We start from the raw sequence: 22,261 nt of genomic DNA, 5'->3' as shown, positions 1-22,261 counted from the left end.
AGCGCAAGCTTGTGCCAGCTATGTGAGAAAAGACTTCTCAACTATCTGTGTCTGCTGAAATACAAGAGAGGGATCGTCAAAAGCTCCACACTGTACTTTGAAAGTAAAGGCACACAATAATAAGCATGAATGACTGGTGGGACCTTCAAACACTTTTATGTGGAGGCTTTGAATTTCATTCTTCCCTTTTTTGTTCTGCTCTTATCTATCTCCTGGGCATTTCATGGAATGTTCTCTATTTCTCTTCCCTGCTTTGCTTCCCATGCTGCCTCTATGTGTTCATATCTATTATTTGTATTGCTGCTTTCCATTCTTCTCTTCTGCACAGCTTTGTCCTTGGTTTCAATCCCAGTTCCTTACCCTCTACAAAAACTTTCTATTGCTTTTCATGTTGGTATCTAAACCAAATGCACCATTGAAGCTGGTGCATGATAGTCATTGAACTCAGGGTCCTAATGTTTAGAACCGAGAGCTCAAAGATCAGAGGGCGTTGGTGGTATAGTGGTGAGCATAGCTGCCTTCCAAGCAGTTGACCCGGGTTCGATTCCCGGCCAACGCAGTACAAATACTTATATATTCTGCAAGCAGGATATATTTTAAAGCAACATTTCACAAAATGGTAATATAATTAAGAGGTTAATCAGCCATTATATAAAAAATAAACAAATATGTAGGCAAGCATTTCGATCGCCCCTTCTGCTATATTCATTGTCCTAATATATGATAAGTTTCATAAAGCAGAGTCACCACTCACATGTACTGGTAAAAAAATATGTTACAGTGGGCAGACAATGAAAGGGCTGAGGCCCGACCAGACATTTTAACTCCAGCATCTCTATGTTAAAAAGCATTTCCTAGGCAATATTTAGCCTCTGAAAAAAATATGCAAGATCCAGCAATAAATCTGGCAAAAGTCCCCAACATTTTGTGCATACTTGTGCCCTCACCTGAATGTAGCACCACCTTGTAGCCGTCGGAGGTAACTGCAGCTCACAAAATGTTTCATCAGAGGGCAAGTTTAGAGGAATCCAAAAGGCAGATGTCCATGGAAAGAGCCTCCGACTGCAGCAGGAAGTTTGGATGCTTCAAATTTGCATAGCTTCCAGTCCAACGTCCTCTCATGTACCGAATGCTCCCAAACGCTCTAAAGCCTTATACCCGGCAAGCCCTCACCGGGTAGATCTCTGGCTCCCAGGTAAAGCCAAATACTGAGCATGCAAGCACTAGGATCACAGAGAGAGAGAGAGAGACAGAGAGCGTCGGAGAGCTGTTGTCTTGTTAAAGGCCTGAAATGGCTAGTGCCTAAGAGGGTCTGGACTTTCAGTTGTGACTGATTGTGAGAGGGGAAGATAAAGATTTTCTGCACCCAGCATGCCTTGCGATATACTTAGGCAAATGAGGTGAGAGCCCGACCAATCCCACGTCACTTCTCTGAATGCCTCCTCATCTGCATAAAGAGAACACTTTCACAAAGGAGCAGAGTGGCGCAGCGGAAGCGTGCTGGGCCCATAACCCAGAGGTCGATGGATCGAAACCATCCTCTGCTAATTTTGCTTGATTTTCCTTCCAAGGACCAAGCTGTCATTTCCACATAGCCAGAAAGGAAAAGTGCAAGCTTGTGCCAGCTATGTGAGAAAAGACTTCTCAACTATTCGTGTCTGTGTAATACAAGAGTGATCGTGAAAGGTACAACCCTGTACTTTGAAAGTAAAGACACACAATTATAACCATAAATGACTGACTGGTGGGAGCTTCACACAACTTTCTGGGCATGCTTTGAATTTCATTCTTCCCTTTTTGTTCTGCTCTTATCTATCTCCTGGGCATTTCATGGAATGTTCTCTTTCTCTTCCCTGCTTTGCTTCCCATGCTGCCTATATATGCTCATTTCTACTATTTGTACTGTTGCTTTTCATTTCTTCTCTTCTGCACAACTTTGTCCTTGGTTTCAATCCCCAGTTCCTTACCCTCTGCAAAAAACGTTCTACTGCTTCTCATGTTGGTATCTAAACCAAATGCACCATTGAAGCTGGTGCAAGATAGTCATTGATTTCTGCAACGTAATATTTAGAACCGAGAGCTAACACATCAGAGGGCGTTGGTGGTATAGTGGTGAGCATAGCTGCTTCCCAAGCAGTTGACCCGGGTTCGATTCCCGGCCAACGCACTGAAAATACTTATATATTCTGCAAGCAGGATATATTGTAATGCAACATGTCACAAAATGGAAATTTCACGAACAGATTAATCAGCCATATATAAAAAAATAAACAAATACGTGGGCAAACATCTCAATCGCACCTTCTGCTACATACATTGTCCTAATATATGATAAGTTTCATAAAGCAGAGTCACAACACACATGTGCTGGTAATAAATTTGTTACAGTGGGCAAACAATGGAAGGGCTGAGGCCCGACCAGACATTGTAACTCCAGCATCTCTATGTTAAAAAGCATTTCTAGGCAATATCTAGCCTCTGAAAAAAATATGCAAGATCCACCGATAAATCTGGCAAAAGTCCCTAACATTTTGTGCATACTTGTGCTCTCACCTGAATGTAGCGCCACCTTGTAGCTGTCGAAGGAAACTGCTGCTCACAAAATGTTTTATCAGAAGGCAAGTTGAGAGGAATCCAAGAGTCAGATGTCCATGGAAAGAACCACTCACTGAAGCAGGAATGTTGGAGGCTTCATATTCGCATAGTTTCCTGTCCAACGTCCACAACGCTCCCAAACGCTCAAAAGCCTCACACCGGGCAAGCCCTCACCGGGTATATCTCTGGCTCCAAGGTAAAGCCAAATCCTGAGCATGCTAGTGCTAGGATCACAGAGCGAGAGAGAGATGGTTCAAGAGCTACTGTCTTGATAAAGGCCTGAAACGGCTAGTGCCTAAGAGTGTCTGACTTTCAGTTATGACTGATTGTGAGAGGGGAAGATGAAGTTTTTCTGCACCCAGCATGCCTTGGGATATACTTATGCAAATGAGGTGAGAGCCAGACCAATCCCATGCTACTCTGCCTAATGCTCCTTATCTGCATAAAAAGAACACTTTCACAACGGAGCAAAGTGGCGCAGCGGAAGCGTGCTGGGCCCATAACCCAGAGGTCGATGGATCGAAACCATCCTCTGCTAATTTTGCTTGATTTTACTTCCAAGGACCAAGCTGTCATTTCCACGCTACCAGCAAGGAAAAGCGCAAGCTTGTGCCAGCTATGTGAGAAAAGACTTCTCAACTATCTGTGTCTGCTGAAATACAAGAGAGGGATCGTCAAAAGCTCCACACTGTACTTTGAAAGTAAAGGCACACAATAATAAGCATGAATGACTGGTGGGACCTTCAAACACTTTTATGTGGAGGCTTTGAATTTCATTCTTCCCTTTTTTGTTCTGCTCTTATCTATCTCCTGGGCATTTCATGGAATGTTCTCTATTTCTCTTCCCTGCTTTGCTTCCCATGCTGCCTCTATGTGTTCATATCTATTATTTGTATTGCTGCTTTCCATTCTTCTCTTCTGCACAGCTTTGTCCTTGGTTTCAATCCCAGTTCCTTACCCTCTACAAAAACTTTCTATTGCTTTTCATGTTGGTATCTAAACCAAATGCACCATTGAAGCTGGTGCATGATAGTCATTGAACTCAGGGTCCTAATGTTTAGAACCGAGAGCGCAAAGATCAGAGGGCGTTGGTGGTATAGTGGTGAGCATAGCTGCCTTCCAAGCAGTTGACCCGGGTTCAATTCCCGGCCAACGCAGTACAAATACTTATATATTCTGCAAGCAGGATATATTTTAAAGCAACATTTCACAAAATGGTAATATAATTAAGAGGTTAATCAGCCATTATATAAAAAATAAACAAATATGTAGGCAAGCATTTTGATCGCCCCTTCTGCTATATTCATTGTCCTAATATATGATAAGTTTCATAAAGCAGAGTCACCACTCACATGTACTGGTAAAAAAATATGTTACAGTGGGCAGACAATGAAAGGGCTGAGGCCCAACCAGACATTTTAACTCCAGCATCTCTATGTTAAAAAGCATTTCGTAGGCAATATTTAGCCTCTGAAAAAAATATGCAAGATCCAGCAATAAATCTGGCAAAAGTCCCCAACATTTTGTGCATACTTGTGCCCTCACCTGAATGTAGCACAACCTTGTAGCCGTCGGAGGTAACTGCAGCTCACAAAATGTTTCATCAGAGGGCAAGTTTAGAGGAATCCAAAAGGCAGATGTCCATGGAAAGAGCCTCCGACTGCAGCAGGAAGTTTGGATGCTTCAAATTTGCATAGCTTCCAGTCCAACGTCCTCTCATGTACCGAACGCTCCCAAACGCTCTAAAGCCTTATACCGGCAAGCCCTCACCGGGTAGATCTCTGGCTCCCAGGAAAAGCCAAATACTGAGCATGCAAGCACTAGGATCACAGAGAGAGAGAGAGACAGAGAGCGTCGGAGAGCTGTTGTCTTGTTAAAGGCCTGAAACGGCTAGTGCCTAAGAGGGTCTGGACTTTCAGTTGTGACTGATTGTGAGAGGGGAAGATAAAGATTTTCTGCACCCAGCATGCCTTGCGATATACTTAGGCAAATGAGGTGAGAGCCCGACCAATCCCATGTCACTTCTCTGAATGCCTCCTCATCTGCATAAAGAGAACACTTTCACAAAGGAGCAGAGTGGCGCAGCGGAAGCGTGCTGGGCCCATAACCCAGAGGTCGATGGATCGAAACCATCCTCTGCTAATTTTGCTTGATTTTCCTTCCAAGGACCAAGCTGTCATTTCCACATAGCCAGAAAGGAAAAGTGCAAGCTTGTGCCAGCTATGTGAGAAAAGACTTCTCAACTCTTCGTGTCTGTGTAATACAAGAGTGATCGTGAAAGGTACAACCCTGTACTTTGAAAGTAAAGACACACAATTATAACCATAAATGACTGACTGGTGGGAGCTTCACACAACTTTCTGGGCATGCTTTGAATTTCATTCTTCCCTTTTTGTTCTGCTCTTATATATCTCCTGGGCATTTCATGGAATGTTCTCTTTCTCTTCCCTGCTTTGCTTCCCATGCTGCCTATATATGCTCATTTCTACTATTTGTACTGTTGCTTTTCATTTCTTCTCTTCTGCACAACTTTGTCCTTGGTTTCAATCCCCAGTTCCTTACCCTCTGCAAAAAACGTTCTACTGCTTCTCATGTTGGTATCTAAACCAAATGCACCATTGAAGCTGGTGCAAGATAGTCATTGATTTCTGCAACGTAATATTTAGAACCGAGAGCTAACACATCAGAGGGCGTTGGTGGTATAGTGGTGAGCATAGCTGCTTCCCAAGCAGTTGACCCGGGTTCGATTCCCGGCCAACGCACTGAAAATACTTATATATTCTGCAAGCAGGATATATTGTAATGCAACATGTCACAAAATGGAAATTTCACGAACAGATTAATCAGCCATATATAAAAAAATAAACAAATACGTGGGCAAACATCTCAATCGCACCTTCTGCTACATACATTGTCCTAATATATGATAAGTTTCATAAAGCAGAGTCACAACACACATGTGCTGGTAATAAATTTGTTACAGTGGGCAAACAATGGAAGGGCTGAGGCCCGACCAGACATTGTAACTCCAGCATCTCTATGTTAAAAAGCATTTCTAGGCAATATCTAGCCTCTGCAAAAATATGCAAGATCCACCGATAAATCTGGCAAAAGTCCCTAACATTTTGTGCATACTTGTGCTCTCACCTGAATGTAGCGCCACCTTGTAGCTGTCGAAGGAAACTGCTGCTCACAAAATGTTTTATCAGAAGGCAAGTTGAGAGGAATCCAAGAGTCAGATGTCCATGGAAAGAACCACTCACTGAAGCAGGAATGTTGGAGGCTTCATATTCGCATAGTTTCCTGTCCAACGTCCACAACGCTCCCAAACGCTCAAAAGCCTCACACCGGGCAAGCCCTCACCGGGTATATCTCTGGCTCCAAGGTAAAGCCAAATCCTGAGCATGCTAGTGCTAGGATCACAGAGCGAGAGAGAGATGGTTCAAGAGCTACTGTCTTGATAAAGGCCTGAAACGGCTAGTGCCTAAGAGTGTCTGACTTTCATTTATGACTGATTGTGAGAGGGGAAGATGAAGTTTTTCTGCACCCAGCATGCCTTGGGATATACTTATGCAAATGAGGTGAGAGCCAGACCAATCCCATGCTACTCTGCCTAATGCTCCTTATCTGCATAAAAAGAACACTTTCACAACGGAGCAGAGTGGCGCAGCGGAAGCGTGCTGGGCCCATAACCCAGAGGTCGATGGATCGAAACCATCCTCTGCTAATTTTGCTTGATTTTACTTCCAAGGACCAAGCTGTCATTTCCACGCTACCAGCAAGGAAAAGCGCAAGCTTGTGCCAGCTATGTGAGAAAAGACTTCTCAACTATCTGTGTCTGCTGAAATACAAGAGAGGGATCGTCAAAGGCTCCACACTGTACTTTGAAAGTAAAGGCACACAATAATAAGCATGAATGACTGGTGGGACCTTCAAACACTTTTATGTGGAGGCTTTGAATTTCATTCTTCCCTTTTTTGTTCTGCTCTTATCTATCTCCTGGGCATTTCATGGAATGTTCTCTATTTCTCTTCCCTGCTTTGCTTCCCATGCTGCCTCTATGTGTTCATATCTATTATTTGTATTGCTGCTTTCCATTCTTCTCTTCTGCACAGCTTTGTCCTTGGTTTCAATCCCAGTTCCTTACCCTCTACAAAAACTTTCTATTGCTTTTCATGTTGGTATCTAAACCAAATGCACCATTGAAGCTGGTGCATGATAGTCATTGAACTCAGGGTCCTAATGTTTAGAACCGAGAGCGCAAAGATCAGAGGGCGTTGGTGGTATAGTGGTGAGCATAGCTGCCTTCCAAGCAGTTGACCCGGGTTCGATTCCCGGCCAACGCAGTACAAATACTTATATATTCTGCAAGCAGGATATATTTTAAAGCAACATTTCACAAAATGGTAATATAATTAAGAGGTTAATCAGCCATTATATAAAAAATAAACAAATATGTAGGCAAGCATTTCGATCGCCCCTTCTGCTATATTCATTGTCCTAATATATGATAAGTTTCATAAAGCAGAGTCACCACTCACATGTACTGGTAAAAAAATATGTTACAGTGGGCAGACAATGAAAGGGCTGAGGCCCAACCAGACATTTTAACTCCAGCATCTCTATGTTAAAAAGCATTTCCTAGGCAATATTTAGCCTCTGAAAAAAATATGCAAGATCCAGCAATAAATCTGGCAAAAGTCCCCAACATTTTGTGCATACTTGTGCCCTCACCTGAATGTAGCACCACCTTGTAGCCGTCGGAGGTAACTGCAGCTCACAAAATGTTTCATCAGAGGGCAAGTTTAGAGGAATCCAAAAGGCAGATGTCCATGGAAAGAGCCTCCGACTGCAGCAGGAAGTTTGGATGCTTCAAATTTGCATAGCTTCCAGTCCAACGTCCTCTCATGTACCGAACGCTCCCAAACGCTCTAAAGCCTTATACCGGCAAGCCCTCACCGGGTAGATCTCTGGCTCCCAGGTAAAGCCAAATACTGAGCATGCAAGCACTAGGATCACAGAGAGAGAGAGAGACAGAGAGCGTCGGAGAGCTGTTGTCTTGTTTAAGGCCTGAAACGGCTAGTGAATAAGAGAGTCTGGACTTTCAGTTGTGACTGATTGTGAGAGGGGAAGATAAAGATTTTCTGCACCCAGCATGCCTTGCGATATACTTAGGCAAATGAGGTGAGAGCCCGACCAATCCCACGTCACTTCTCTGAATGCCTCCTCATCTGCATAAACAGAACACTTTCACAAAGGAGCAGAGTGGCGCAGCGGAAGCGTGCTGGGCCCATAACCCAGAGGTCGATGGATCGAAACCATCCTCTGCTAATTTTGCTTGATTTTCCTTCCAAGGACCAAGCTGTCATTTCCACATAGCCAGAAAGGAAAAGTGCAAGCTTGTACCAGCTATGTGAGAAAAGACTTCTCAACTATTCGTGTCTGTGTAATACAAGAGTGATCGTGAAAGGTACAACCCTGTACTTTGAAAGTAAAGACACACAATTATAACCATAAATGACTGGTGGGAGCTTCACACAACTTTCTGGGCATGCTTTGAATTTCATTCTTCCCTTTTTGTTCTGCTCTTATCTATCTCCTGGGCATTTCATGGAATGTTCTCTTTCTCTTCCCTGCTTTGCTTCCCATGCTGCCTATATATGCTCATTTCTACTATTTGTACTGTTGCTTTTCATTTCTTCTCTTCTGCACAACTTTGTCCTTGGTTTCAATCCCCAGTTCCTTACCCTCTGCAAAAAACGTTCTACTGCTTCTCATGTTGGTATCTAAACCAAATGCACCATTGAAGCTGGTGCAAGATAGTCATTGATTTCTGCAACGTAATATTTAGAACCGAGAGCTAACACATCAGAGGGCGTTGGTGGTATAGTGGTGAGCATAGCTGCTTCCCAAGCAGTTGACCCGGGTTCGATTCCCGGCCAACGCACTGAAAATACTTATATATTCTGCAAGCAGGATATATTGTAATGCAACATGTCACAAAATGGAAATTTCACGAACAGATTAATCAGCATATATAAAAAAATAAACAAATACGTGGGCAAACATCTCAATCGCACCTTCTGCTACATACATTGTCCTAATATATGATAAGTTTCATAAAGCAGAGTCACAACACACATGTGCTGGTAATAAATTTGTTACAGTGGGCATGGAAGGGCTGAGGCCCGACCAGACATTGTAACTTCAGCATCTCTATGTTAAAAAGCATTTCTAGGCAATATCTAGCCTCTGAAAAAAATATGCAAGATCCACCGATAAATCTGGCAAAAGTCCCTAACATTTTGTGCATACTTGTGCTCTCACCTGAATGTAGCGCCACCTTGTAGCTGTCGAAGGAAACTGCTGCTCACAAAATGTTTTATCAGAAGGCAAGTTGAGAGGAATCCAAGAGTCAGATGTCCATGGAAAGAACCACTCACTGAAGCAGGAATGTTGGAGGCTTCATATTCGCATAGTTTCCTGTCCAACATCCACAACGCTCCCAAACGCTCAAAAGCCTCACACCGGGCAAGCCCTCACCGGGTATATCTCTGGCTCCAAGGTAAAGCCAAATCCTGAGCATGCTAGTGCTAGGATCACAGAGCGAGAGAGAGATGGTTCAAGAGCTACTGTCTTGATAAAGGCCTGAAACGGCTAGTGCCTAAGAGTGTCTGACTTTCAGTTATGACTGATTGTGAGAGGGGAAGATGAAGTTTTTCTGCACCCAGCATGCCTTGGGATATACTTATGCAAATGAGGTGAGAGCCAGACCAATCCCATGCTACTCTGCCTAATGCTCCTTATCTGCATAAAAAGAACACTTTCACAACGGAGCAGAGTGGCGCAGCGGAAGCGTGCTGGGCCCATAACCCAGAGGTCGATGGATCGAAACCATCCTCTGCTAATTTTGCTTGATTTTACTTCCAAGGACCAAGCTGTCATTTCCACGCTACCAGCAAGGAAAAGCGCAAGCTTGTGCCAGCTATGTGAGAAAAGACTTCTCAACTATCTGTGTCTGCTGAAATACAAGAGAGGGATCGTCAAAGGCTCCACACTGTACTTTGAAAGTAAAGGCACACAATAATAAGCATGAATGACTGGTGGGACCTTCAAACACTTTTATGTGGAGGCTTTGAATTTCATTCTTCCCTTTTTTGTTCTGCTCTTATCTATCTCCTGGGCATTTCATGGAATGTTCTCTATTTCTCTTCCCTGCTTTGCTTCCCATGCTGCCTCTATGTGTTCATATCTATTATTTGTATTGCTGCTTTCCATTCTTCTCTTCTGCACAGCTTTGTCCTTGGTTTCAATCCCAGTTCCTTACCCTCTACAAAAACTTTCTATTGCTTTTCATGTTGGTATCTAAACCAAATGCACCATTGAAGCTGGTGCATGATAGTCATTGAACTCAGGGTCCTAATGTTTAGAACCGAGAGCGCAAAGATCAGAGGGCGTTGGTGGTATAGTGGTGAGCATAGCTGCCTTCCAAGCAGTTGACCCGGGTTCGATTCCCGGCCAACGCAGTACAAATACTTATATATTCTGCAAGCAGGATATATTTTAAAGCAACATTTCACAAAATGGTAATATAATTAAGAGGTTAATCAGCCATTATATAAAAAATAAACAAATATGTAGGCAAGCATTTCGATCGCCCCTTCTGCTATATTCATTGTCCTAATATATGATAAGTTTCATAAAGCAGAGTCACCACTCACATGTACTGGTAAAAAAATATGTTACAGTGGGCAGACAATGAAAGGGCTGAGGCCCGACCAGACATTTTAACTCCAGCATCTCTATGTTAAAAAGCATTTCCTAGGCAATATTTAGCCTCTGAAAAAAATATGCAAGATCCAGCAATAAATCTGGCAAAAGTCCCCAACATTTTGTGCATACTTGTGCCCTCACCTGAATGTAGCACCACCTTGTAGCCGTCGGAGGTAACTGCAGCTCACAAAATGTTTCATCAGAGGGCAAGTTTAGAGGAATCCAAAAGGCAGATGTCCATGGAAAGAGCCTCCGACTGCAGCAGGAAGTTTGGATGCTTCAAATTTGCATAGCTTCCAGTCCAACGTCCTCTCATGTACCGAATGCTCCCAAACGCTCTAAAGCCTTATACCCGGCAAGCCCTCACCGGGTAGATCTCTGGCTCCCAGGTAAAGCCAAATACTGAGCATGCAAGCACTAGGATCACAGAGAGAGAGAGAGAGACAGAGAGCGTCGGAGAGCTGTTGTCTTGTTAAAGGCCTGAAATGGCTAGTGCCTAAGAGGGTCTGGACTTTCAGTTGTGACTGATTGTGAGAGGGGAAGATAAAGATTTTCTGCACCCAGCATGCCTTGCGATATACTTAGGCAAATGAGGTGAGAGCCCGACCAATCCCACGTCACTTCTCTGAATGCCTCCTCATCTGCATAAAGAGAACACTTTCACAAAGGAGCAGAGTGGCGCAGCGGAAGCGTGCTGGGCCCATAACCCAGAGGTCGATGGATCGAAACCATCCTCTGCTAATTTTGCTTGATTTTCCTTCCAAGGACCAAGCTGTCATTTCCACATAGCCAGAAAGGAAAAGTGCAAGCTTGTGCCAGCTATGTGAGAAAAGACTTCTCAACTATTCGTGTCTGTGTAATACAAGAGTGATCGTGAAAGGTACAACCCTGTACTTTGAAAGTAAAGACACACAATTATAACCATAAATGACTGACTGGTGGGAGCTTCACACAACTTTCTGGGCATGCTTTGAATTTCATTCTTCCCTTTTTGTTCTGCTCTTATCTATCTCCTGGGCATTTCATGGAATGTTCTCTTTCTCTTCCCTGCTTTGCTTCCCATGCTGCCTATATATGCTCATTTCTACTATTTGTACTGTTGCTTTTCATTTCTTCTCTTCTGCACAACTTTGTCCTTGGTTTCAATCCCCAGTTCCTTACCCTCTGCAAAAAACGTTCTACTGCTTCTCATGTTGGTATCTAAACCAAATGCACCATTGAAGCTGGTGCAAGATAGTCATTGATTTCTGCAACGTAATATTTAGAACCGAGAGCTAACACATCAGAGGGCGTTGGTGGTATAGTGGTGAGCATAGCTGCTTCCCAAGCAGTTGACCCGGGTTCGATTCCCGGCCAACGCACTGAAAATACTTATATATTCTGCAAGCAGGATATATTGTAATGCAACATGTCACAAAATGGAAATTTCACGAACAGATTAATCAGCCATATGTAAAAAAATAATCAAATACGTGGGCAAACATCTCAATCGCACCTTCTGCTACATACATTGTCCTAATATATGATAAGTTTCATAAAGCAGAGTCACAACACACATGTGCTGGTAATAAATTTGTTACAGTGGGCAAGCAATGGAAGGGCTGAGGCCCGACCAGACATTGTAACTCCAGCATCTCTATGTTAAAAAGCATTTCTAGGCAATATCTAGCCTCTGAAAAAATATGCAAGATCCACCGATAAATCTGGCAAAAGTCCCTAACATTTTGTGCATACTTGTGCTCTCACCTGAATGTAGCGCCACCTTGTAGCTGTCGAAGGAAACTGCTGCTCACAAAATGTTTTATCAGAAGGCAAGTTGAGAGGAATCCAAGAGTCAGATGTCCATGGAAAGAACCACTCACTGAAGCAGGAATGTTGGAGGCTTCATATTCGCATAGTTTCCTGTCCAACGTCCACAACGCTCCCAAACGCTCAAAAGCCTCACACCGGGCAAGCCCTCACCGGGTATATCTCTGGCTCCAAGGTAAAGCCAAATCCTGAGCATGCTAGTGCTAGGATCACAGAGCGAGAGAGAGATGGTTCAAGAGCTACTGTCTTGATAAAGGCCTGAAACGGCTAGTGCCTAAGAGTGTCTGACTTTCAGTTATGACTGATTGTGAGAGGGGAAGATGAAGTTTTTCTGCACCCAGCATGCCTTGGGATATACTTATGCAAATGAGGTGAGAGCCAGACCAATCCCATGCTACTCTGCCTAATGCTCCTTATCTGCATAAAAAGAACACTTTCACAACGGAGCAAAGTGGCGCAGCGGAAGCGTGCTGGGCCCATAACCCAGAGGTCGATGGATCGAAACCATCCTCTGCTAATTTTGCTTGATTTTACTTCCAAGGACCAAGCTGTCATTTCCACGCTACCAGCAAGGAAAAGCGCAAGCTTGTGCCAGCTATGTGAGAAAAGACTTCTCAACTATCTGTGTCTGCTGAAATACAAGAGAGGGATCGTCAAAAGCTCCACACTGTACTTTGAAAGTAAAGGCACACAATAATAAGCATGAATGACTGGTGGGACCTTCAAACACTTTTATGTGGAGGCTTTGAATTTCATTCTTCCCTTTTTTGTTCTGCTCTTATCTATCTCCTGGGCATTTCATGGAATGTTCTCTATTTCTCTTCCCTGCTTTGCTTCCCATGCTGCCTCTATGTGTTCATATCTATTATTTGTATTGCTGCTTTCCATTCTTCTCTTCTGCACAGCTTTGTCCTTGGTTTCAATCCCAGTTCCTTACCCTCTACAAAAACTTTCTATTGCTTTTCATGTTGGTATCTAAACCAAATGCACCATTGAAGCTGGTGCATGATAGTCATTGAACTCAGGGTCCTAATGTTTAGAACCGAGAGCGCAAAGATCAGAGGGCGTTGGTGGTATAGTGGTGAGCATAGCTGCCTTCCAAGCAGTTGACCCGGGTTCGATTCCCGGCCAACGCAGTACAAATACTTATATATTCTGCAAGGAGGATATATTTTAAAGCAACATTTCACAAAATGGTAATATAATTAAGAGGTTAATCAGCCATTATATAAAAAATAAACAAATATGTAGGCAAGCATTTCGATCGCCCCTTCTGCTATATTCATTGTCCTAATATATGATAAGTTTCATAAAGCAGAGTCACCACTCACATGTACTGGTAAAAAAATATGTTACAGTGGGCAGACAATGAAAGGGCTGAGGCCCAACCAGACATTTTAACTCCAGCATCTCTATGTTAAAAAGCATTTCCTAGGCAATATTTAGCCTCTGAAAAAAATATGCAAGATCCAGCAATAAATCTGGCAAAAGTCCCCAACATTTTGTGCATACTTGTGCCCTCACCTGAATGTAGCACCACCTTGTAGCCGTCGGAGGTAACTGCAGCTCACAAAATGTTTCATCAGAGGGCAAGTTTAGAGGAATCCAAAAGGCAGATGTCCATGGAAAGAGCCTCCGACTGCAGCAGGAAGTTTGGATGCTTCAAATTTGCATAGCTTCCAGTCCAACGTCCTCTCATGTACCGAACGCTCCCAAACGCTCTAAAGCCTTATATCGGCAAGCCCTCACCGGGTAGATCTCTGGCTCCCAGGAAAAGCCAAATACTGAGCATGCAAGCACTAGGATCACAGAGAGAGAGAGAGACAGAGAGCGTCGGAGAGCTGTTGTCTTGTTAAAGGCCTGAAACGGCTAGTGCCTAAGAGGGTCTGGACTTTCAGTTGTGACTGATTGTGAGAGGGGAAGATAAAGATTTTCTGCACCCAGCATGCCTTGCGATATACTTAGGCAAATGAGGTGAGAGCCCGACCAATCCCATGTCACTTCTCTGAATGCCTCCTCATCTGCATAAAGAGAACACTTTCACAAAGGAGCAGAGTGGCGCAGCGGAAGCGTGCTGGGCCCATAACCCAGAGGTCGATGGATCGAAACCATCCTCTGCTAATTTTGCTTGATTTTCCTTCCAAGGACCAAGCTGTCATTTCCACATAGCCAGAAAGGAAAAGTGCAAGCTTGTGCCAGCTATGTGAGAAAAGACTTCTCAACTATTCGTGTCTGTGTAATACAAGAGTGATCGTGAAAGGTACAACCCTGTACTTTGAAAGTAAAGACACACAATTATAACCATAAATGACTGACTGGTGGGAGCTTCACACAACTTTCTGGGCATGCTTTGAATTTCATTCTTCCCTTTTTGTTCTGCTCTTATATATCTCCTGGGCATTTCATGGAATGTTCTCTTTCTCTTCCCTGCTTTGCTTCCCATGCTGCCTATATATGCTCATTTCTACTATTTGTACTGTTGCTTTTCATTTCTTCTCTTCTGCACAACTTTGTCCTTGGTTTCAATCCCCAGTTCCTTACCCTCTGCAAAAAACGTTCTACTGCTTCTCATGTTGGTATCTAAACCAAATGCACCATTGAAGCTGGTGCAAGATAGTCATTGATTTCTGCAACGTAATATTTAGAACCGAGAGCTAACACATCAGAGGGCGTTGGTGGTATAGTGGTGAGCATAGCTGCTTCCCAAGCAGTTGACCCGGGTTCGATTCCCGGCCAACGCACTGAAAATACTTATATATTCTGCAAGCAGGATATATTGTAATGCAACATGTCACAAAATGGAAATTTCACGAACAGATTAATCAGCCATATATAAAAAAATAAACAAATACGTGGGCAAACATCTCAATCGCACCTTCTGCTACATACATTGTCCTAATATATGATAAGTTTCATAAAGCAGAGTCACAACACACATGTGCTGGTAATAAATTTGTTACAGTGGGCAAACAATGGAAGGGCTGAGGCCCGACCAGACATTGTAACTCCAGCATCTCTATGTTAAAAAGCATTTCTAGGCAATATCTAGCCTCTGAAAAAATATGCAAGATCCACCGATAAATCTGGCAAAAGTCCCTAACATTTTGTGCATACTTGTGCTCTCACCTGAATGTAGCGCCACCTTGTAGCTGTCGAAGGAAACTGCTGCTCACAAAATGTTTTATCAGAAGGCAAGTTGAGAGGAATCCAAGAGTCAGATGTCCATGGAAAGAACCACTCACTGAAGCAGGAATGTTGGAGGCTTCATATTCGCATAGTTTCCTGTCCAACGTCCACTCACGTCCCGAACGCTCCCAAACGCTCAAAAGCCTCACACCGGGCAAGCCCTCACCGGGTATATCTCTGGCTCCAAGGTAAAGCCAAATCCTGAGCATGCTAGTGCTAGGATCACAGAGCGAGAGAGAGATGGTTCAAGAGCTACTGTCTTGATAAAGGCCTGAAACGGCTAGTGCCTAAGAGTGTCTGACTTTCAGTTATGACTGATTGTGAGAGGGGAAGATGACGTTTTTCTGCACCCAGCATGCCTTGGGATATACTTATGCAAATGAGGTGAGAGCCAGACCAATCCCATGCTACTCTGCCTAATGCTCCTTATCTGCATAAAAAGAACACTTTCACAACGGAGCAGAGTGGCGCAGCGGAAGCGTGCTGGGCCCATAACCCAGAGGTCGATGGATCGAAACCATCCTCTGCTAATTTTGCTTGATTTTACTTCCAAGGACCAAGCTGTCATTTCCACGCTACCAGCAAGGAAAAGCGCAAGCTTGTGCCAGCTATGTGAGAAAAGACTTCTCAACTATCTGTGTCTGCTGAAATACAAGAGAGGGATCGTCAAAAGCTCCACACTGTACTTTGAAAGTAAAGGCACACAATAATAAGCATGAATGACTGGTGGGACCTTCAAACACTTTTATGTGGAGGCTTTGAATTTCATTCTTCCCTTTTTTGTTCTGCTCTTATCTATCTCCTGGGCATTTCATGGAATGTTCTCTATTTCTCTTCCCTGCTTTGCTTCCCATGCTGCCTCTATGTGTTCATATCTATTATTTGTATTGCTGCTTTCCATTCTTCTCTTCTGCACAGCTTTGTCCTTGGTTTCAATCCCAGTTCCTTACCCTCTACAAAAACTTTCTATTGCTTTTCATGTTGGTATCTAAACCAAATGCACCATTGACGCTGGTGCATGATAGTCATTGAACTCAGGGTCCTAATGTTTAGAACCGAGAGCACAAAGATCAGAGGGCGTTGGTGGTATAGTGGTGAGCATAGCTGCCTTCCAAGCAGTTGACCCGGGTTCGATTCCCGGCCAACGCAGTACAAATACTTATATATTCTGCAAGCAGGATATATTTTAAAGCAACATTTCACAAAATGGTAATATAATTAAGAGGTTAATCAGCCATTATATAAAAAATAAACAAATATGTAGGCAAGCATTTCGATCGCCCCTTCTGCTATATTCATTGTCCTAATATATGATAAGTTTCATAAAGCAGAGTCACCACTCACATGTACTGGTAAAAAAATATGTTACAGTGGGCAGACAATGAAAGGGCTGAGGCCCGACCAGACATTTTAACTCCAGCATCTCTATGTTAAAAAGCATTTCCTAGGCAATATTTAGCCTCTGAAAAAAATATGCAAGGTCCAGCAATAAATCTGGCAAAAGTCCCCAACATTTTGTGCATACTTGTGCCCTCACCTGAATGTAGCACCACCTTGTAGCCGTCGGAGGTAACTGCAGCTCACAAAATGTTTCATCAGAGGGCAAGTTTAGAGGAATCCAAAAGGCAGATGTCCATGGAAAGAGCCTCCGACTGCAGCAGGAAGTTTGGATGCTTCAAATTTGCATAGCTTCCAGTCCAACGTCCTCTCATGTACCGAACGCTCCCAAACGCTCTAAAGCCTTATACCGGCAAGCCCTCACCGGGTAGATCTCTGGCTCCCAGGAAAAGCCAAATACTGAGCATGCAAGCACTAGGATCACAGAGAGAGAGAGAGACAGAGAGCGTCGGAGAGCTGTTGTCTTGTTAAAGGCCTGAAACGGCTAGTGCCTAAGAGGGTCTGGACTTTCAGTTGTGACTGATTGTGAGAGGGGAAGATAAAGATTTTCTGCACCCAGCATGCCTTGCGATATACTTAGGCAAATGAGGTGAGAGCCCGACCAATCCCACGTCACTTCTCTGAATGCCTCCTCATCTGCATAAAGAGAACACTTTCACAAAGGAGCAGAGTGGTGCAGCGGAAGCGTGCTGGGCCCATAACCCAGAGGTCGATGGATCGAAACCATCCTCTGCTAATTTTGCTTGATTTTCCTTCCAAGGACCAAGCTGTCATTTCCACATAGCCAGAAAGGAAAAGTGCAAGCTTGTGCCAGCTATGTGAGAAAAGACTTCTCAACTATTCGTGTCTGTGTAATACAAGAGTGATCGTGAAAGGTACAACCCTGTACTTTGAAAGTAAAGACACACAATTATAACCATAAATGACTGACTGGTGGGAGCTTCACACAACTTTCTGGGCATGCTTTGAATTTCATTCTTCCCTTTTTGTTCTGCTCTTATATATCTCCTGGGCATTTCATGGAATGTTCTCTTTCTCTTCCCTGCTTTGCTTCCCATGCTGCCTATATATGCTCATTTCTACTATTTGTACTGTTGCTTTTCATTTCTTCTCTTCTGCACAACTTTGTCCTTGGTTTCAATCCCCAGTTCCTTACCCTCTGCAAAAAACGTTCTACTGCTTCTCATGTTGGTATCTAAACCAAATGCACCATTGAAGCTGGTGCAAGATAGTCATTGATTTCTGCAACGTAATATTTAGAACCGAGAGCTAACACATCAGAGGGCGTTGGTGGTATAGTGGTGAGCATAGCTGCTTCCCAAGCAGTTGACCCGGGTTCGATTCCCGGCCAACGCACTGAAAATACTTATATATTCTGCAAGCAGGATATATTGTAATGCAACATGTCACAAAATGGAAATTTCACGAACAGATTAATCAGCCATATATAAAAAAATAAACAAATACGTGGGCAAACATCTCAATCGCACCTTCTGCTACATACATTGTCCTAATATATGATAAGTTTCATAAAGCAGAGTCACAACACACATGTGCTGGTAATAAATTTGTTACAGTGGGCAAACAATGGAAGGGCTGAGGCCCGACCAGACATTGTAACTCCAGCATCTCTATGTTAAAAAGCATTTCTAGGCAATATCTAGCCTCTGAAAAAATATGCAAGATCCACCGATAAATCTGGCAAAAGTCCCTAACATTTTGTGCATACTTGTGCTCTCACCTGAATGTAGCGCCACCTTGTAGCTGTCGAAGGAAACTGCTGCTCACAAAATGTTTTATCAGAAGGCAAGTTGAGAGGAATCCAAGAGTCAGATGTCCATGGAAAGAACCACTCACTGAAGCAGGAATGTTGGAGGCTTCATATTCGCATAGTTTCCTGTCCAACGTCCCGAACGCTCCCAAACGCTCAAAAGCCTCACACCGGGCAAGCCCTCACCGGGTATATCTCTGGCTCCAAGGTAAAGCCAAATCCTGAGCATGCTAGTGCTAGGATCACAGAGCGAGAGAGAGATGGTTCAAGAGCTACTGTCTTGATAAAGGCCTGAAACGGCTAGTGCCTAAGAGTGTCTGACTTTCAGTTATGACTGATTGTGAGAGGGGAAGATGAAGTTTTTCTGCACCCAGCATGCCTTGGGATATACTTATGCAAATGAGGTGAGAGCCAGACCAATCCCATGCTACTCTGCCTAATGCTCCTTATCTGCATAAAAAGAACACTTTCACAACGGAGCAAAGTGGCGCAGCGGAAGCGTGCTGGGCCCATAACCCAGAGGTCGATGGATCGAAACCATCCTCTGCTAATTTTGCTTGATTTTACTTCCAAGGACCAAGCTGTCATTTCCACGCTACCAGCAAGGAAAAGCGCAAGCTTGTGCCAGCTATGTGAGAAAAGACTTCTCAACTATCTGTGTCTGCTGAAATACAAGAGAGGGATCGTCAAAAGCTCCACACTGTACTTTGAAAGTAAAGGCACACAATAATAAGCATGAATGACTGGTGGGACCTTCAAACACTTTTATGTGGAGGCTTTGAATTTCATTCTTCCCTTTTTTGTTCTGCTCTTATCTATCTCCTGGGCATTTCATGGAATGTTCTCTATTTCTCTTCCCTGCTTTGCTTCCCATGCTGCCTCTATGTGTTCATATCTATTATTTGTATTGCTGCTTTCCATTCTTCTCTTCTGCACAGCTTTGTCCTTGGTTTCAATCCCAGTTCCTTACCCTCTACAAAAACTTTCTATTGCTTTTCATGTTGGTATCTAAACCAAATGCACCATTGAAGCTGGTGCATGATAGTCATTGAACTCAGGGTCCTAATGTTTAGAACCGAGAGCGCAAAGATCAGAGGGCGTTGGTGGTATAGTGGTGAGCATAGCTGCCTTCCAAGCAGTTGACCCGGGTTCGATTCCCGGCCAACGCAGTACAAATACTTATATATTCTGCAAGCAGGATATATTTTAAAGCAACATTTCACAAAATGGTAATATAATTAAGAGGTTAATCAGCCATTATATAAAAAATAAACAAATATGTAGGCAAGCATTTCGATCGCCCCTTCTGCTATATTCATTGTCCTAATATATGATAAGTTTCATAAAGCAGAGTCACCACTCACATGTACTGGTAAAAAAATATGTTACAGTGGGCAGACAATGAAAGGGCTGAGGCCCAACCAGACATTTTAACTCCAGCATCTCTATGTTAAAAAGCATTTCCTAGGCAATATTTAGCCTCTGAAAAAAATATGCAAGATCCAGCAATAAATCTGGCAAAAGTCCCCAACATTTTGTGCATACTTGTGCCCTCACCTGAATGTAGCACCACCTTGTAGCCGTCGGAGGTAACTGCAGCTCACAAAATGTTTCATCAGAGGGCAAGTTTAGAGGAATCCAAAAGGCAGATGTCCATGGAAAGAGCCTCCGACTGCAGCAGGAAGTTTGGATGCTTCAAATTTGCATAGCTTCCAGTCCAACGTCCTCTCATGTACCGAACGCTCCCAAACGCTCTAAAGCCTTATACCGGCAAGCCCTCACCGGGTAGATCTCTGGCTCCCAGGAAAAGCCAAATACTGAGCATGCAAGCACTAGGATCACAGAGAGAGAGAGAGACAGAGAGCGTCGGAGAGCTGTTGTCTTGTTAAAGGCCTGAAACGGCTAGTGCCTAAGAGGGTCTGGACTTTCAGTTGTGACTGATTGTGAGAGGGGAAGATAAAGATTTTCTGCACCCAGCATGCCTTGCGATATACTTAGGCAAATGAGGTGAGAGCCCGACCAATCCCACGTCACTTCTCTGAATGCCTCCTCATCTGCATACAGAGAACACTTTCACAAAGGAGCAGAGTGGCGCAGCGGAAGCGTGCTGGGCCCATAACCCAGAGGTCGATGGATCGAAACCATCCTCTGCTAATTTTGCTTGATTTTCCTTCCAAGGACCAAGCTGTCATTTCCACATAGCCAGAAAGGAAAAGTGCAAGCTTGTGCCAGCTATGTGAGAAAAGACTTCTCAACTATTCGTGTCTGTGTAATACAAGAGTGATCGTGAAAGGTACAACCCTGTACTTTGAAAGTAAAGACACACAATTATAACCATAAATGACTGACTGGTGGGAGCTTCACACAACTTTCTGGGCATGCTTTGAATTTCATTCTTCCCTTTTTGTTCTGCTCTTATATATCTCCTGGGCATTTCATGGAATGTTCTCTTTCTCTTCCCTGCTTTGCTTCCCATGCTGCCTATATATGCTCATTTCTACTATTTGTACTGTTGCTTTTCATTTCTTCTCTTCTGCACAACTTTGTCCTTGGTTTCAATCCCCAGTTCCTTACCCTCTGCAAAAAACGTTCTACTGCTTCTCATGTTGGTATCTAAACCAAATGCACCATTGAAGCTGGTGCAAGATAGTCATTGATTTCTGCAACGTAATATTTAGAACCGAGAGCTAACACATCAGAGGGCGTTGGTGGTATAGTGGTGAGCATAGCTGCTTCCCAAGCAGTTGACCCGGGTTCGATTCCCGGCCAACGCACTGAAAATACTTATATATTCTGCAAGCAGGATATATTGTAATGCAACATGTCACAAAATGGAAATTTCACGAACAGATTAATCAGCCATATATAAAAAAATAAACAAATACGTGGGCAAACATCTCAATCGCACCTTCTGCTACATACATTGTCCTAATATATGATAAGTTTCATAAAGCAGAGTCACAACACACATGTGCTGGTAATAAATTTGTTACAGTGGGCAAACAATGGAAGGGCTGAGGCCCGACCAGACATTGTAACTCCAGCATCTCTATGTTAAAAAGCATTTCTAGGCAATATCTAGCCTCTGAAAAAATATGCAAGATCCACCGATAAATCTGGCAAAAGTCCCTAACATTTTGTGCATACTTGTGCTCTCACCTGAATGTAGCGCCACCTTGTAGCTGTCGAAGGAAACTGCTGCTCACAAAATGTTTTATCAGAAGGCAAGTTGAGAGGAATCCAAGAGTCAGATGTCCATGGAAAGAACCACTCACTGAAGCAGGAATGTTGGAGGCTTCATATTCGCATAGTTTCCTGTCCAACGTCCACAACGCTCCCAAACGCTCAAAAGCCTCAAACCGGGCAAGCCCTCACCGGGTATATCTCTGGCTCCAAGGTAAAGCCAAATCCTGAGCATGCTAGTGCTAGGATCACAGAGCGAGAGAGAGATGGTTCAAGAGCTACTGTCTTGATAAAGGCCTGAAACGGCTAGTGCCTAAGAGTGTCTGACTTTCAGTTATGACTGATTGTGAGAGGGGAAGATGAAGTTTTTCTGCACCCAGCATGCCTTGGGATATACTTATGCAAATGAGGTGAGAGCCAGACCAATCCCATGCTACTCTGCCTAATGCTCCTTATCTGCATAAAAAGAACACTTTCACAACGGAGCAAAGTGGCGCAGCGGAAGCGTGCTGGGCCCATAACCCAGAGGTCGATGGATCGAAACCA

The 22,261-nt window shown here is 43.6% G+C and overlaps 14 non-coding genes across 14 annotated transcripts; all 14 read left to right on the top strand.

Annotated features, from left to right (window-relative positions):
• The first annotated feature begins 487 nt into the window (after window positions 1-487).
• On the top strand, window positions 488-559 carry TRNAG-UCC (transfer RNA glycine (anticodon UCC)). The gene has a single exon. It is a non-coding gene; the product is annotated as a tRNA-Gly (tRNA).
• A 1,536-nt stretch (window positions 560-2,095) lies between these two features.
• On the top strand, window positions 2,096-2,167 carry TRNAG-CCC (transfer RNA glycine (anticodon CCC)). The gene has a single exon. It is a non-coding gene; the product is annotated as a tRNA-Gly (tRNA).
• Window positions 2,168-3,680: 1,513 nt separating this feature from the next.
• On the top strand, window positions 3,681-3,752 carry TRNAG-UCC (transfer RNA glycine (anticodon UCC)). The gene has a single exon. It is a non-coding gene; the product is annotated as a tRNA-Gly (tRNA).
• A 1,533-nt stretch (window positions 3,753-5,285) lies between these two features.
• On the top strand, window positions 5,286-5,357 carry TRNAG-CCC (transfer RNA glycine (anticodon CCC)). The gene has a single exon. It is a non-coding gene; the product is annotated as a tRNA-Gly (tRNA).
• Window positions 5,358-6,869: 1,512 nt separating this feature from the next.
• On the top strand, window positions 6,870-6,941 carry TRNAG-UCC (transfer RNA glycine (anticodon UCC)). The gene has a single exon. It is a non-coding gene; the product is annotated as a tRNA-Gly (tRNA).
• Window positions 6,942-8,470: 1,529 nt separating this feature from the next.
• On the top strand, window positions 8,471-8,542 carry TRNAG-CCC (transfer RNA glycine (anticodon CCC)). The gene has a single exon. It is a non-coding gene; the product is annotated as a tRNA-Gly (tRNA).
• Window positions 8,543-10,049: 1,507 nt separating this feature from the next.
• On the top strand, window positions 10,050-10,121 carry TRNAG-UCC (transfer RNA glycine (anticodon UCC)). Its single transcript has one exon. It is a non-coding gene; the product is annotated as a tRNA-Gly (tRNA).
• Window positions 10,122-11,657: 1,536 nt separating this feature from the next.
• On the top strand, window positions 11,658-11,729 carry TRNAG-CCC (transfer RNA glycine (anticodon CCC)). The gene has a single exon. It is a non-coding gene; the product is annotated as a tRNA-Gly (tRNA).
• Window positions 11,730-13,241: 1,512 nt separating this feature from the next.
• TRNAG-UCC (transfer RNA glycine (anticodon UCC)) lies at window positions 13,242-13,313 on the top strand. Its single transcript has one exon. It is a non-coding gene; the product is annotated as a tRNA-Gly (tRNA).
• A 1,533-nt stretch (window positions 13,314-14,846) lies between these two features.
• Window positions 14,847-14,918, top strand: TRNAG-CCC (transfer RNA glycine (anticodon CCC)). The gene has a single exon. It is a non-coding gene; the product is annotated as a tRNA-Gly (tRNA).
• A 1,522-nt stretch (window positions 14,919-16,440) lies between these two features.
• Window positions 16,441-16,512, top strand: TRNAG-UCC (transfer RNA glycine (anticodon UCC)). The gene has a single exon. It is a non-coding gene; the product is annotated as a tRNA-Gly (tRNA).
• Window positions 16,513-18,045: 1,533 nt separating this feature from the next.
• Window positions 18,046-18,117, top strand: TRNAG-CCC (transfer RNA glycine (anticodon CCC)). Its single transcript has one exon. It is a non-coding gene; the product is annotated as a tRNA-Gly (tRNA).
• Window positions 18,118-19,629: 1,512 nt separating this feature from the next.
• Window positions 19,630-19,701, top strand: TRNAG-UCC (transfer RNA glycine (anticodon UCC)). The gene has a single exon. It is a non-coding gene; the product is annotated as a tRNA-Gly (tRNA).
• Window positions 19,702-21,234: 1,533 nt separating this feature from the next.
• TRNAG-CCC (transfer RNA glycine (anticodon CCC)) lies at window positions 21,235-21,306 on the top strand. Its single transcript has one exon. It is a non-coding gene; the product is annotated as a tRNA-Gly (tRNA).
• The last annotated feature ends 955 nt before the right edge of the window (window positions 21,307-22,261 follow it).

This window comes from Lissotriton vulgaris, chromosome 9, assembly GCF_964263255.1.
Source record: "Lissotriton vulgaris chromosome 9, aLisVul1.2, whole genome shotgun sequence".
Lineage (NCBI taxonomy): Eukaryota > Metazoa > Chordata > Amphibia > Caudata > Salamandridae > Lissotriton > Lissotriton vulgaris.
Note: the sequence above shows the minus strand (reverse complement) of the source record. Positions and strands in the feature narration are given on the sequence as shown.